Raw genomic sequence first — 14,471 nt, 5'->3', positions numbered from 1 at the left:
GGGTACCTAATGCTCGGAAGTGCACTAGAAAGGCATGGATTCACTTTAAAGTTTGATGCCGAAATGAATACGGATGCACGGGATCCTTAATGTCCGGAAATGAGATCGAAACACACGACATAATGAAATTGAAGAACGTTAGAGATTGTTAAGCTATTTGTATATGAACAGTGTTGGTTTCAAGATCTTATATTCTTGCTCTTGTCCTTGTGGGAAATTTGTCATTGCTTATGTTCTTTCCGGTGTATCTAACATCCCATTTATACATAGCTTGAGCATAGATTTCTCTACTGAGCATGCGCATTTGACCATACTTTTGAAAACTAACACGAAAGAATTATCATGACATCTTTTGTAAAATCTTTTTGAAGATGTAATCGTAATTTCAATTATATTCTTTTGACTTGTGAACATGCAATCTCTAAACTTACTCCCTTTGAACTATTATCTAAGAATTTGGGGCCTGAGTGCCATTATTGTATACTTTTAAACTTGATCGTACTCTTAGTGTATTATAGAAAAGCTTTTGGGGTATTATGATATATATTCACGATGAATTTTCATTTAGAAATGTTATCTTTCTTTTTTTTTTTGAAATTTTAGAGCGTGACAAGAACTAACATTAAGGAATGAAGAGACCGATAGGTAATCTGAACGAGCTCATATGCATGTATGCTTATTTTCCTTCCATGAGCACATCTGGATGTAACGGTATTGGAAGGCAAAAACTGTTACGTATCCGACATATTACGTTATGTAGCAGCCAATTTTTAAATCCCTATAGGATCCTTCTTTTGCACACCAAATTAACACGCTCGGGACACGTGGCATACAATCGTACTACATATCATTTTATAACCAAAACAATATGGCAAAATCCAAACAGTCTTAAAAGTTCAAATTATCGAGGTTGAACACAATAAACTTTGGCACTGAGTGAATGGCTTCGGCGGTGGAGTCGATGTCTTCTCTCAAATAAAAATAATTCCAATAAAAATAATTCCTCGGAATGCAAATAATTGGATACCGAAGAATCCGAATTTATCCCATACAAGTGAGTTCTATGATGCATTAATTCTTTAGATTTGAGTATTTCGAATGTCTCCGAACTCATCTATGCTCCAATCAAGTTTGCCATTCTAACAACCGGCACTTCTTGTCACATAATGGTACAGCTGAGCCGTGAAGATGCGTTCAATGCAGTGTTAAACACGTTCAACCCTATTTCAGCCGCTTTGTACGCAAAATTCCCCAATTTCTGAAAATATAATCACATAAGCATTACGAACATGCAACACTGCAAGAAATTGCATCCATGAATATGAAGCTTGAGACCAGATTTTTTTTGAAAAATACACCAGAGGAAATTTCACAAATGAACGTATTAATGTGCCATTAATGCATGAAAAATAGGAGCCATGACTTTTAAACTAACAATTTGGACAATTTCTCTTTTATGTATTTGGAAAAGCGAAGATGAGTTTTGGTTAATAATAGAACGAAACAGGAACAAATATAACGAGAACAAAGACAAAACAATTAATGGCATCACAACCGCCCAAGGCAAACATCCCAACTAGGTCGGCACCTAAGCCTCGGACATTCACCTGTGTGCCAGCCCTGTCCCAGAGATAAAGAGGTTGCGAAGGGGCCAACACAAAGGAAAAAGTGAAAAACATAAGCTGCACAAAGTATACATAGACCACACGAAAAACAGCAAGGAAACAAAGCTAAAATGTACAGACACCATCTGCCACATCCAGCCCGATCATCAGGAAATCACATCCTAAGCAGAATAGCTGATGGCAGCAATAAGAACAAGAAAGAAACTGAGATCAAATTCATCAAGAGCATTGCACCCTTCAGATTTTCGCTCTCTATTGTTCAATTATCAAAGCAATTTCTCTTAACCCGTACAAGATAGAGTTGGCATTATCGTTACATTCAAGTAGCACCAACTTCAGTAATCGAAATGGCGATTGCTCATTTTCGTGTGGCCTTCCTGCCGCATAAACCATAGAAATTCATGGAGACTCACCTTCCCGTCGTTGTTGTTGTCGAGTGAAGTGAAAAAATTGTGTGCTGCTTGTTTGATGTCTGGTGAGCTTTTACTGTAGTAGAGTCTAGCAGTCTTGACCAAATCCTCCATTATGGCCTAAACAAAAAACGAGAAACAAAATTCAGCTCCGATTATTTTGAAGAGTTTTTTTTTTTTTTTTGGATATCTCAATTATTCTAAGGCTGTTTTGATCAATATATTCCAGGCGCCAATTAATTTCGGGAGTCCTATCGAGCCATCCAGGAGAAGGAGGCTTAATTAATCAGAGCTAGGCCCGAATAAATTAGCCCTATAGAAGCTGATAGAACATGATAAGTTTTGTATCTGAGACTTTAGAGCATCTCCAACCTGAGCTTCAAATTTGAGGATGCCAATATTTTTTGAAGGTTATGTGACAATATGACATGTTGAATTTGGCATCTTCAAGATGCTGACTTCAACCAAAATGTCAAATTTATTATGTCATGAAGTTTTTGAGAGTAAAGTAATAAAAGATAAATTTTGACATCAATGTCAAATTTGACTTGAGAGATGGAATGCCAAATAATACATAAACATTTGACATTTTGATTGAACTTGCTTCTCATGCCAATGCTTCCATTCGGCATGCCATGTCATATTTGTTATCCATGGTCTAGAGTCTTAGATTCAAAACCTCATGTTCTGTCAGCTCCTATAGGGCCAATTTATTCGGGCCCGGCTTTGATTTGTTAAGCCTCCTTCTACTGGATTGCTGGATAGGACTCCGGATATTAATCGGCGCACGTAATAGATTGATCAAAACAGCTAGTACGAGCAAATATCTAAAGTCAGACTTTGATCACCAGGCTAACACCTGCAGTTAATTTTGTACTGATTGTTCAAGAAATTGATTCCATACAGCTGGTTTAATTTATCGTAGTGATTGTTCAAGAAATTGCATCGGGAGCGCCGAATAGTTTTTCCGAGGATGAGGATAGAGAGACTTTTCAGCGCCCCGCATAGTCACATGGCCATGACAGGCTCCTCCGCCATTACACTAGGGGTCCGATTATTGGATGCGGGATGAGTTTTATATCTACTTGGTATTATTTATGAAGGGAGGACGAAATAGTATGAGTATTATTTATGAAGGGTGAGCTCATATATTAATGTGACTTTTATGGAAGATAGATAAAAAATTAGTTGGTTTGAATGAGGTTTTAAAAAAAAAAGAGATAAAATAATACTTTGTTTGGATGAGAGATAAAATGAGAGAATAAGGTTATTTTGTAGCTGTAATGGAGGGGTATTATTTGGGCCTCCTCCGGGGAATAATATGTGGACATCTCGAAACCGATTCATAAATAATACTCCCAACAGTGACATGGCCAAAACTCATCCGGGTGTGAATTGTGTTGCCAAACCAAGACAAATGTATCACATTGGGGCCTTATTAACGAGGTGGGTTCATAAGCTCTGTCAGTACGATTATGAATCAATGCCTCATGTAAGAGGATCCGGATCTTTTGTGAGGATTTGTCTATGAGGATCGTGTGAGGGTTTTAATAAGGAGCTGACAACACATTATTGAAGAGATCCAACGGCTCACAGCAGTCCTTCCTTTTTTTCCATCCAAATGACACCGTTTTAGGGGATAAAAGTTAACGGAGAGAAAACCCAACCGTTCTTCTCCGTTCACGACGATTCCACAAGAAACTGTTCTCAACCCCTCTCTCCCGACATCGATCATTACCTCTTCCTCTGTTCTACCATGATTTGTGCTCCACGGTAGAGCAGTTGTCGACTTTAACGATGTGTATATTCAGCAAAAGTCCCAAATTGTTTTCTTTCTTTTGGTCCGTTCCTGGCCTCTTCTTCCTCTCTGGATCTGATTTTCATCTAGCCAAAAACTTCCAAATTAAAGTTGGAGATCTTCTTAGCAGAGGCAATCTTCTTCTTCCTCTACTTAGTTTTTTCTAATAAGTATAAAGAGATATTAAGGAGTTCTAGAAAGAATGCCAGATGCCGGACCGGAGTGGAGCAGAGCAAAATGAGTGGAGCGAAGCGCAATGAAAAAGTCCTAGGGCACGTTTGAGTTCAAGTGTGACAAGTATCCTAAATCGGGACACATGAAAAAAGACTGTCCGCAGAGGGGAAATGGAACTGACTGGAAGAAGAAGAGAAAGGTAGGGGAGAGGAAAGATGGATCATCAATTTCTACATACGTTGTGGAGCGGGAATCAGATGATGGTGATATACTTTCGATCTCAGTTGGTCCGAATGACATGGCAAACTCGTGGATTCTGGATTCAAAATGTTCGTTTCACGTGTCTCCTAACAAGGATTGGTTCCACGCCTATAGGTCAGTGGATTGTGGTAATGTTCTTGTGGGTAACGATGTATCGTATAAAGTCATAGGAATAGGCATAATAAAGATCAGAATGTTTGATGGTGTTGTGAGAACTTTGGGGGATGTTAGACATGTTTCAGATTTGAGGAAAATTTTGATTTTGTTGGGAACCCTAGACTCTAACGGCTGTGGATATAAAACAGAAGGTGGAGTTATAAGGGTAATGAAGGGTGCCATGGTGATTTTGAAGGGTACCAAGGTTCCTGGAAATATTTACAGGTTGGTAGAGAGTGCAGTTGTAGGTGGAGCTGCTATCACTACAACGGATGATACTGATGATACTATGCTTTGGCATATGCGGTTGCGACATATGGGAAAGCATGGGATGTTAGAGCTACCAAAGAGGAATTTGCTAAAAGGGATTAAATCGTGTAAATTGAATTTCTACAAGTTTTGTGTTCTGGAAAAATAGTATAAGGTTCAGTTTTGGAATGCAACTCACAGAATGAAGGAATTCTTGACTATGTTCATTCAAATGTTTGGGGGCCAGTGAAGGTAGCTTCGAAAGGAGGATCTTTGTATTTCTTGACCTTTATCGATGATTTTTCAATGAAAGTTTAGGTGTACTTCATGAAACACAAGTCTGAAGTGTGGAAAACTGAAGTGGGAAACCAGACAGGGAAAAAGATCAAGTGCCTCAGGACTGATAATGGAAAGAAATTCAAGAATGGACCTTTTTAAAGTTTTGTGAGGAACATGGGATTCAGCGACACTTTACAGTTCGGAAGACACCTCAGCAGAATGAGGTGGCAGAAATGATGAACATAACCATAGCAGAAAGGGCACGGTGTTCGAGATTGAATACGGGACTTCCAAAGTCTTTTTGGGCAGAAGCAGTGAGTATGGCATGCTTTGTTATAAACAGGTCATCTAGTGCTGCATTGGATGTGAAAGTACCTGAGGAGATTCAGACAGAGAAAGAGGTTGACTACTCAAGGTTGAGAATATTTAGGTGTCCGATTTATGTTCATGTTCTCAGTGATGAGAGGTCAAAGCTTGATGCGAAGTCCAGACAGTGTATCTTTCTTGGCTATGAGAAATAGGTAAAAGGTACAAGCTTTGGAATCTAGAGACAAAGAAGGTGGTGATCAGTAGGGATGCAGTATTTGATGAGGACTCTATGGTCAAGGTACATCAAAAGGTTCAAAATTCTGAGTCAAAGGAAGTGAATAACAGATAGCATCGCATACAGATTGAGCTGAAAATTTTTGATATAGGTGATACTCAGCCAAATGAATAGCTTGATCAGCAGCAACAGGAAAGTCTGGTCGCTGGGAGAATCAAGCATACTATCAAGCCACCAGTGAGATATGAGTTTGAGGACTTGGTTTCTTATGCATTGACTACTAGTGGAGATCCATCTACTTTTCAGAATGCTATCACGAGTTCTGAAAGAGACAGATAGATGGAAGCCATGGTGGAGGAAATGAAGTCTTTGCATAAGAATAAGACTTGAGAGTTGAAAGAACTGCCCAAGGAAAAGAAGTCAGTGAGTTGTAAGTGGGTATACAAACGGAAAGAGACAGCAACAGAAAAAGAGAGAAAAGTTCAAGGCTCGGTTAGTGGTAAAGGGGTATTCACATAGGAAGGGGATTGATTTTGATGATGTCTTTTCTCTAATGGTGAGGCATACGTCAATCAGGGTTATTTTGGCATTGGTAGCTAGCTATGATCTGGAAATAGAGCAGATGGATGTGAAAATGGCATTCCTTCATGGTGATTTCGAGGAAGTCATATACATTGAGCAGCTTGAAGGGTTCAAAAAGCCAGAGACTGAGCATCTTGTTTGTAAGTTGAAGAAGTCACTTTATGGGTTGAAACAGTTTTCAAGATAATGGTACAAGAGGTTTAACTCTTTCATGATACGGATTGGGTATACACGCTGTGAGTATAATTGTTGCGTTTATGTTAAGAGTCTTGGTGATGGTCCCTATATTTTCTTGCTTTTTTATGTGGATGATATGCTGATTACTGTAAGGAGTATGGTTGAGGTAAACAGGTTGAAGTCTTTGTTGGATAAAGAGTTTAACATGAACGATTTGGGAGCGGCTAGAAAGATACTTGGGATGGAGAGTCGCAGACATAGGTCAACTGATAAGTTATGGTTATCTCAAAAGAATTATGTTGTGAAAGTGTTGGAGAGGTTTAGTATGGATAATGTCAAACCGGTCAGCACTTCATTGGCAAGTCATTTCAGATTATCTTCAGCTCAGTGTCCGGTGTCAGTGAAGAAATTGAGGATATGTCAAGGGTGCCTTATGCAAGTGCCGTGGGTTACTTAATGTATGCAATGGTTTGTACAAGACCCGATTTGGCACATGCAATTAGCACAGTCAGCAAGTACATGGCTAATCCAGGGAAAGAGCATTGAAAGGCAATCAAGTGGATATTCAGATTCTTGAGAGGTATTTTGGATCGTGGGATTATGTTTGGTAGGCAACAGGATCAGATTTCAGTTGTGGGGTATGTGGATGCAGATTATGCTGGGGGTTTGGATGACAGAAGGTCTACAACTGGTTATGTGTTTACACTTATGGGTGGGCCTATTAGTTGGAGATCCATGGTACAACTTCTGGTGGCTCTAGGGGTGTAAATGAGTCGAGCCGAGCCGAGCCGAGCCGAGCTTCCGTGAGCTCGAGCTCGGCCCGTTTGCTTAACGAGCCAAAAATTCGAGCTCGAGCCTTAACGATCCGAACTTAGTCATTTACTAAACGAGCCTTTTTAATCGAGTCAAGCCTCCCTTAACGAGCCAAGCTTTTGTCGAACGAGCCAAACTCCACTCGGCTCGTTTACTAAACGAGCAGAATACTCGAGCTTGAGCTCGACTCGTTTACTAAACGAGCCGAGTGTTAATGAGCCAAGCTCGCGAGCTATTTGGTTCATTTACAGCTCTAGGTGACTCTATCTACTATTGAGTTTGAGTATATGGTGGTGATTGAGGCTACTAAGGAAGCATTGTGGTTAAAAGGGTTTGTTAAGGAGCTTGACATAGATCAAGGTGGAGTTCAGTTGCATTGTGACAGTCAGAGTGCCATTTATTTGGCAAAGCATCAAGTGTATCATGCTCGAACCAAGCATATCGACGTGAGGTTTTACAAAGTGAGAGAAAGGTATACACTTTTGAGAATGCGGCTGATATGTTGACAAAGACAGTTACTGCAGACAAGTTTGAGCATCGTTTGGACTTGGTTAATGTCTCCAGGTGCTACGAAAAGGGAGGCATCCCCCCAACCCACTGAATGGTAATGCTTATCATCTGAAAGGGCGATAGTATATTCGCCAAGGTGGAGATTTTAGAATTGTGGCTCATATGTTAAGTATGAAGAGATACTAAAGAGTTCTAGAAAGAAGGCAGATAACGAAGCGAAGCAAAACAAGTGAAGCGCAGCGGAGCGACGGCATCGTACATTGGTATTTTTGGGATACAGACCAAATACCAGGTTAGGATTAGATTAGAGTAGATATAAATACTTTAAGTTGTAAACTCTATTTAATACTGTGATAATAAGAACAACAGCCACTCTCACTCTCATGGACGTACCTAATATTGGGGAACCATGTGTATATTTTTGTGTTCATTTCTTTACTGTTTTATACTCGTAAATCGTACGTGTATGTCGATCCTAACAAAGTTAAAGTTAGGTTTTTTGTTTTCTCCTTTTTCTGTTTCCAATCTATGAAGCAGAAAACATTAGTGGATTTTTCCAATCTACACAGTGATGAATCAATAAACAGAAATGCAAAGAACTTTGGATTGGACGAATTTTCGGCTGAATTAGACTGACTTGTTTTTTCTTTGTTTGATGGGAGACTAGGATTGGATGAATTGAGAAGAGACGACTTGGAGCGAAACGGAGAAGAAATGACTGGGGTTTTTCTCCGTTAGACTTTCATCCCCTAAAATGCCGTCGTTTGGATGTGAAAGAAAGGACCGATGTGAGCCGTCGGATCTCTTCAATAATGTGTTGTCAACTACTTATTAAAACCCTCACATGATCCTCACAGATGATCCGGATCCCATGTAAGCACATGATGCATTAATGGTGATTATTCTATTTTCACGCTCCCCGGCCAGTCCTATGTGATATTTCTACGCGGACTGACGAGCGACAAGTGGTATATATGCAGTTGGGACCAACTTTGGACATATGCTACGATGCGGCAGTTGGGACATAGTACTTAGGGCCGGCTTTAAGTATAGACTCCAAAGTTTATCTAATTTGTGAGGCTCCCAAATAGTTGATGCCCTTAGTACGTATAGGCATAAAATTAGTAGTAAAATTTCCAATAAAATTAACTTAGGCCAAAAAATGGCTGTAAAGATGTAATTGAAATGAATTTTTTTTTTTACTCGGCCAAAGTCAGCATTTTGGTTAGATAAACACCTTAGAGAAATTGAACCACGGATGCCATTAAGCCAAAAAAGCCTCTTGGAAAAATAGAATTAGTTGTAAGAAGAAATAGTTTGACCGATATGATATGAATAGCTTGCACATTTTGGTTAAAAATAATATATCAGTAAGAATATCCATATTAACATATTCAATATAAAAATAATTCTAAAGTTAGCAATGTTAGTTAAAAAAAAAATTGCTCACAATGGCATAACAAAACTTAGCAACTCCTTAACTACTAATCAAATTTTGGCTTTTGAATAACTAACTCGCAATCTTTTTTCTTCGGATAATCAAATTTAACAAAAACCACACTCTCTCTATTTCCTTTCTTTCTCTCTTCTCCCATCAATATCAATGCAGCCATACACTTACATTTGCTTGCACCTCTGTTTATTTCTCTATACTAAAAGTGAGTTTTTGATTATACATGAACCATTGTGGGGATTCGCATTGTTAATATTAGCAATTCCTGTAAAGGATAACAAAAAAATAAGATAGCATGTTTTGACTATCCAATTTTTATTATGACGTCAGAGATACCCTGAATTGCTTCCTTCTGATCACAAATTAAGCTATTTCTTCACTAAGAGGAGATTTGAACAATTTCAAGAATATGAGATTTTGAAAATTTTAAGATGATTTAATTAAACAAATGGATCTGGAAATAAGTAAATAAGAGATAAAAATTAAAAGTGCATAAGGCATTTAAAGAAGAGAAATATTACCGAAAATTGTAAATTAGACGAAGGATTTAACTTCTTTGATCAACCCCGGATATTTCCTTCAAAGTACAAACTTGGCGGATAAGCACGATTCTGCCGTAAAAGAACTTTCCTCGACTAATGCTTCGACGACTTGGATTACGAAGAAAGGGTTTTTCAGTATGTTTCGGAATATGGAAAGTGGATTTAAGCAATGGTTTTTTTTTTTTTTAATTTTTCTAGTCTATTTATAAGGATTGGATTTTTGTTTTTGGAGAATGGAAAGGCTAGAACAAGACTTCAAAGAGAAAATAGTTTTCGTTTTTTGGGAATTTGATTTTGGTTTTAGGGACTCTTGGTAAGTTAATTTATGAGTTGTGTGGAATCCTAAAGCTTAGGGTCCTTTTATAGCCGTGGGAGAAGCTTCCTACAGAATTCCCACCAAAATCCAAGAGCTTAATTATGATTATGTAATCGTAGCTAACCCATATTAACGAGCTAACCAAAATTAAGTGTGTCCAATCTGATTCAAGGACAAGTTCAATAATGAAAAAGAATTGTGCTATTTTATAACTTAGGGAGTCCGGACCAAGTTATGCACACCTCTATTAAATTTTTATAATCTCGTGTCACTTGTTTACTAGATCATCCATGCATGCATCTTTTAGTTTTAAGTTATTATTTTCGTTGTCAATCTTTTAGTACATGCTCTTAGAGAGAGGAGATAAAGTACTGCAAGAGGTTAAAGAAATTATTCTTTATTCTTTACCTTCGCAACAGTGGCTCGCTGAAAGTGCCGAGGTTTTTTGGTAAATGTATAATACCTAAGCTGATCCCTAGGCTGCTGTAGGGGTTATTTCAACACTTGCTTTTCTACTTTACCCAAAAAAGTAAGATATACATAATCTGGTGCTGTTGTCCTAAGCAATTGAAAACTGACACGAATATCAAAAAAGAAATAAAGAAAATTCGACGAAGGGAATATATCAATTGGCTTGGTTGAACATAACTTTTTGAAATAGAGTCCTTGATGAACCTTGTAGTAACATTTATTTAATCATTAGCTCATAGATAGACAATAGGCTTGGTTGAACATAACTTTTTGAAATGGACTTATAGCTTCTATTCGGTTTCAAATGGGAGTGCAGTGTGCAATTCGTGTATGTCTGAATTTCTCCTCAATGATCTGATCCATTCATATAGTAGGGCTCATCGAATAATATATAGTTTCATGTGCATTTTGGTCAAGACACTTTAGTTGTAGCATTTCCTTGTGTTGGAGGTGCGGGTGTTTTTGATGTTTTTGGGTAGGGGCACATAAGTTGTGTCACACCTCAGCCACACCCCTCTCACGTACAGATTGGACCACGGTGTGGCACAACTGATATGCCTCTAGCATTTTTGTTTTGGGTTGTGTGTTCCCAGAATTTTCGCCATATATCTCTTGCCTTTACCTGTACCAGCGCGACATCGATCGTCCTTGATCAGAACCAACTTATAAAATTCATGGGATCGAGAATTCAACTGAGAATATAAGTGCATGGTACTATTGGAAGATTTCGTTACGCAAGGACTACCCAACTTATAAAATTCATGGAAGATTTTTGGGTGCCGAGCAGCCATCACGTGATGCCCGAGCAGCGAATCCGGCCATCCAACACACTTTTTGATGGCCCAGATGCGCTGCTCGGGCACCACGTGGGCATGGCCACGTGGTACCCACCTGGCACCCACAAATTTCGCATTGAAATAGTCTAAATCTCCCGTTTTCATTTCATTATTTAATTGAAATCGATCGTTTGGCCTCCAATATCATTTTCCACAAAATTAGGTCCCACTTATGTCGTACCAAAGAAGGGCTTCGTAAAGTCTTTGTGAAGTCCACTAAAAGTACAAAACAAAATATCCCAATCCCACTTGGAATGAGCTGTACTGTAACTGTGACATATACGTCTTTTTTGTTTTTTGAGGACATAATCAACTTTGAGTCAACAAGTTTTGAGCCACAATTTTGGTTCTCAACCACATATATTGAGAAGAGGAATGACTCTATTTCGATTTATGCATAAAATTTTGGTTCTTAACTGGTAACAAAACCACCTTTTGGCAAAATTTGGTGACCAAACAGTCTATTCTTTCTGAATGCCCATGTAAAATTCTGAAAATCTGTTATTGGAAAACTCTGCCCTTGATTTGTTTGTTTTGTAGATATATAACAGTTCTGAATTTTTGTTGCATTTTGCCTTCTAATTAGCTCAGCCGGGACTCAAGTCGTCTAAGTCTGGGTTCAGCTCGACGCATAGAAATTTGGACTTCTGTTTTGTTTAGCCTCGATCAGGTCAACCCATGTTTGTTTGGGCTTAAATGAACGTAGAGAATAATCTAGTTTGAACATGTTTTGACTAATTGGGATGACTTTTTTTTTTTTTTTCTTTTCAATCCTGAGATGAATTTGGAGATATAGGCTATAGCTTAGCTTCCTCAATTAAAGGTTGAATTTCTAAGTTCCTTAATTAAGCTATAGCTTAATTAGCTTCCAAATTTTCTACTATAGTTCTTTTCTAGTTTCATTTGTTCGGCGAAGAGGAAATTTTATGCAAACTTGACAAGGTTAGCTAGCTCGTGAGATCGATGATAAATGGGTAGAGAATTACTAGGGAAACTAAACGGGATTAAGCCTCCCAAAGTAGGACTAATCTTCACCAATTCATCCCCTGGTTGTCCCCATGTGAGGCGTTGGCCTCAAGCCTTTTAATTGGAATATCTATCTTTCCTATTGGGAAGGCCTTCATTTACTTGGTGGCATGGAATTCCATTCCATTCTCGATCATTCTGATCTTGCCATGTTAAGAAAAGAGAAATGATGTATTACTGTTTGTCGTCAAACCATAACTTAGTACGCCACGCATAACAAGAAAAATACGCATAATAAAGAAATCTAGACTAACTAGGAAACATAATAATCTGCCTAAACTAAAAACAAAATAATAAAGCTTAGAAAATATGGCAATATAATATTTTCTAATATTATGTTAAAGAGGCTTGGGACATTCTCTTGTGTATCCTCTTGAAGTCACACGTATATCCTCTTGTGTTACGGCTAAAGAGGCTTGGGACATTCTTCGTACTTCTCATGAGGGAATAGAGACGGTTAGGGTGTCTAAGCTTCAAATGTGCACAACACGATTTGAACAACTTAAAATGCATGACGAGGAAAACTTTGATGGCTTTATCTCTAGGTTAACCGATATTGTCAACACTTTCCATAGTTTAGGTGAGCCACTCTCCGACCTTAAAGTGTGTTGCAAAATCCTTAGGTCTCTTCCCGAGAGGTTTAGAGTTAAGGTCACCGCTATAGAAGAACGTACGGATGTTGATAAGTTGACCTTTGCCGAACTTGTAGGAAAACTTCAAATCTTTGAGATCAACCACCTCTCCGATTTCAAACCCTCAAAGCCTACCTCAAAATCTAATAACGGTATAGCCTTTAAGTCAGCTCGTGAGGAAACCTTTGAAACTTGTGAGGATGAAGATGATATAAGTGACGAAGAGATTGCCATGTTTGCTAAAAAATTTCGGAAATTCTTCAGGAAAGGAAACAATCTAGGTAAACCTTCTAAGTCATCTTCTAGCTTTAAGAAAAATGTCTTTGGAAACAATGATAAACAATTGTCGGTTGAAAAATCTAGAAAGCCACAAGGAATTCAATGTCACGAGTGTCATGGGTTCGGACACATTCAATCCGAGTGTGCTAATACTCTTAAGAAGAAAATGAAGAAAGGTCTTAAAGTCTCTTGGGATGATGATAGTGATGAGGATGGTAGTGAGAGTGGTGGTCCAGAAAATGGTGAAGGAAATTCTCATGTATTTGTGCTTGTTGCCTCTCTTGAATCCACTGAGACATCTAAACTTCCTATATTGTCTAATACTTCTAGTGTTAAGACTTCAACTACTAGTGAGGATGAAAAAGAAGGTGATGAGGATATAGGTTCAATTCATGAAGCATATGATGAGATGTATCGTGAGTGTCTCACCCTTAAGAAGAAGAAGAAAGAGTTAGAAAGTGAGCTCAAGAGGATAGAAAAAGAAAGGGTGTCACTTAGGATTGAGTTAGATGATCTTAAGAAACACAATGCAAATCTAGTCGAAAAATTTGACACCGCGGAGAAGGAAAGAGTAGAAGGTTTGAGAGAGGTTGAGAAGGCGAGATCTAGGATTTGTGAGTTAGAGAGAGACCTAAGTGAGGCTAGTGAAGCTATTAGAAGAAATGATTGTGGAGCCACTAGGATTGCCGAGATGACACGCACGTTTAGAGATAAGAGTGGTCTAGGTTTCATAGATCCACCTTCCCTACAAATGGAATCTAGTGACCCTAAGAAGAAAATCACGTTTGTAAGTGCTGAAACCATAGTGAATCCATTCTCCTCTAGCAATGCTAAATCTAGTGAGAACGAGACACTTGTGAGTGCTAAGCCCGTAGCAAATTTACCTTCTTCTAGCATCTCAAAACCTATAGTGAATGAGTTTCTTGAGAAGAGAGTCCTCACTTGTCATCATTGCGGAAATGAGGGTCACATTCGACCTAAATGCTATCGTTTGAGGAGAGAGCTTCGAAAGAAAGGTCAAACTCAAAGACCTCAAAAGCGATTCGTTCCCCGGGGCGTTGTCCTTGGTCAATCCACTTTGGAGAGACCTCGTAACACTTCTCCCAAGCCTTTCAAAAATCAAGACAATGACTTTTTTGCTCAATTGAATGATCTTGCGACTCAAACTTCTCATATTGTGAAAGAAATTAACAAATTGAGTGTATTTGCTAAGATTTTTGATGTGAATGCTCTTGCTCGTGATAGAAACTTAAATGGTAATTCGCATACTCATGCTCATTCTAACAAAACATGGAAAAAGGTTGAAAATATTTGTCATGTTGCACACATCGCATATAG

General features: G+C 38.5%; 1 long non-coding RNA gene across 1 annotated transcript; it reads right to left on the bottom strand.

The window, feature by feature from the left end:
• Nucleotides 1-1,843: 1,843 nt before the first annotated feature.
• LOC131317619 (uncharacterized) lies at nucleotides 1,844-9,970 on the bottom strand. Its single transcript, XR_009197351.1, has 2 exons — nucleotides 9,553-9,970; nucleotides 1,844-2,155 (listed from the first exon to the last, which is right to left on the bottom strand). It is a non-coding gene; the product is annotated as an uncharacterized LOC131317619 (long non-coding RNA).
• Nucleotides 9,971-14,471: the final 4,501 nt, after the last annotated feature.

This window comes from Rhododendron vialii, chromosome 2a (assembly GCF_030253575.1).
Source record: "Rhododendron vialii isolate Sample 1 chromosome 2a, ASM3025357v1".
NCBI classification, from domain to species: Eukaryota; Viridiplantae; Streptophyta; class Magnoliopsida; order Ericales; family Ericaceae; genus Rhododendron; species Rhododendron vialii.
This window is presented reverse-complemented; position numbering and strand designations above follow the sequence as displayed.